This window comes from Heterocephalus glaber, unplaced genomic scaffold (assembly GCF_053883595.1).
Source record: "Heterocephalus glaber isolate CG9 unplaced genomic scaffold, H.glaber_assembly_v1.0 deba00001550, whole genome shotgun sequence".
Taxonomy (NCBI): domain Eukaryota; kingdom Metazoa; phylum Chordata; class Mammalia; order Rodentia; family Bathyergidae; genus Heterocephalus; species Heterocephalus glaber.
The window spans coordinates 1,224,714-1,226,483 of record NW_028258343.1 but is presented as its reverse complement, the minus strand read 5'-3'; the positions used below and the strand labels follow the sequence as shown (position 1 = coordinate 1,226,483).

The 1,770-nt window shown below is 41.1% G+C and overlaps 1 pseudogene; it reads right to left on the bottom strand.

The window, feature by feature from the left end:
• Positions 1 to 596: 596 nt before the first annotated feature.
• Positions 597 to 1,275, bottom strand: LOC101700926 (large ribosomal subunit protein uL22 pseudogene; annotated as a pseudogene).
• Positions 1,276 to 1,770: the final 495 nt, after the last annotated feature.

Here is a 1,770-nt window from a genome sequence, read left to right as displayed (position 1 = left end):
GGAGTAAAGTAAAAATAGGCCCTATTTAGCTTCAGCACAAGTGCACAAGTAGAGGACTGAAGTGGCCCTGTTTACTAGAGCATCTAATAAAATAACTCCTCGAATCAAGTCCAGCACAGACCCAAACAGTGCTATCTCAGGCCCTGCTCTATGAACTGAAGCAGGAAGAAGTTATTATTGTGTCCAGTTTGCTGATTTGGGGACACTTCTGGAGCAGTGTGCTCAGCGATGGTCCTGCATATTTAGAAGGACACGGGCAAGGTAGATAATCTAGAGTGATGAGGATGATCTAATCTCAGGAGGAAAATGGGTGTGGGAGGTGGTGGAGTGAGTTCACATACCTGCCTCTGCATGTTCACAAATCTCTGGATGGTCCACTTAACCTCACAACACTAGACTTGACACAGAAGCTGGAAGACGGTGTACAGGGTTATTGCATTTATTGTTACTGTCCCTAGAGGGGGATGGTTTCTGAGTTCCTTCCTGCCCAAACCTCTATAATGACAGGAAACTGAATAATCAATTGGTTAATTAATTTTTTACTTAGACATTATTTATAATGTGTAATGATGTCCAACCAATTATTTTTTCAATTCTTAATCTTCCAGATTTTTTTTTTTACTTTTATTTGCATTTATTTTATGCCTAGTTTTTGTTTCTTCAGTTTCTTCTGGGATATCTTTTTCTTCTGTGCAATTTCCTCCTCTGGTTTAGGAACAATTTGCTCCTTCCCAGTCAGGGTCATCTCAGTGTGGCAAGGGTTAATCCAGCCATGAGCTCTACAAGTATGGTGGCGCCATCTTGGGTGCTTTGCTCCCCTGGACATGTTCAATAACCAGACGATCTGCATCTAAATCCTCGAGTTCAGCATTACTCTCTGGAGTTTTAAGCATATGCAGCAAGAATTCAGCACTTTTTTTGGACCACTGACCCTGTGTCCAGCCCCACCTTTTGGCCTGGGCACACCTACCAACTCCACCATTGTAACACCGGAATGGCACACCTTGCTTCTTTAGTGTGACATCCTTCAGATACTTGGTGGCCTTTTGGATATGCATACCCTTGATGGTCTTGGGAGTTTCATGGCTGTTCTTAAAATGAACATGAAGATTTGAGCCTCTTGATTTGTATGATTTTGTGGGGGTTTCTGGATTAAGAGAGTAGCGAACCATTTTCATAAGTCACCTCAGGCCACTTACAGGAAGAGGCTCTCAGGGATTTTGAACATATTGTCGTTGCCTCTCTCAGGTTTTGGGTCATGATCCTTCTCTTTTCTGACCCCCTTTTCACCCTCTTCTTTTCCTTCCTTATGTGGATACTCCTTTGCTTTAATATTCAGAACTATTTTAAATGAGTATATGTTCCTTGTTGCAGAAATGTGTCAAAGAATCAGATTCCTTTTCTGCTTTTACATACACATTTGTGACCTTGAAATTCCCTCCTCCCTTTAAATCTCTGTCTTCCACACATTCAGGGAACCTTTTCACGTTTTACAATCTCTTCATCCTGTATGTGATTGCCAGGTGTGAGTCTCCTTAGAACACCGTTCTTATCATTTAATTTTCCTTCCAGCAGTCTTCAATGCCTTTTGATGATTTACAGGAATAAGCTCACACTCCCTTTCCTTGCATTTACAGAATCATCTAATCCTGTCTCAACTTCCCTTTCCTGCCTTATCTCAAACTATTCTCTTAAAAAGTCCTACTCAGGTTAAATTGATCTTCCTGATGTTTCCCAAGCACATTTCATGTCATATTTTTCTTATCAAAA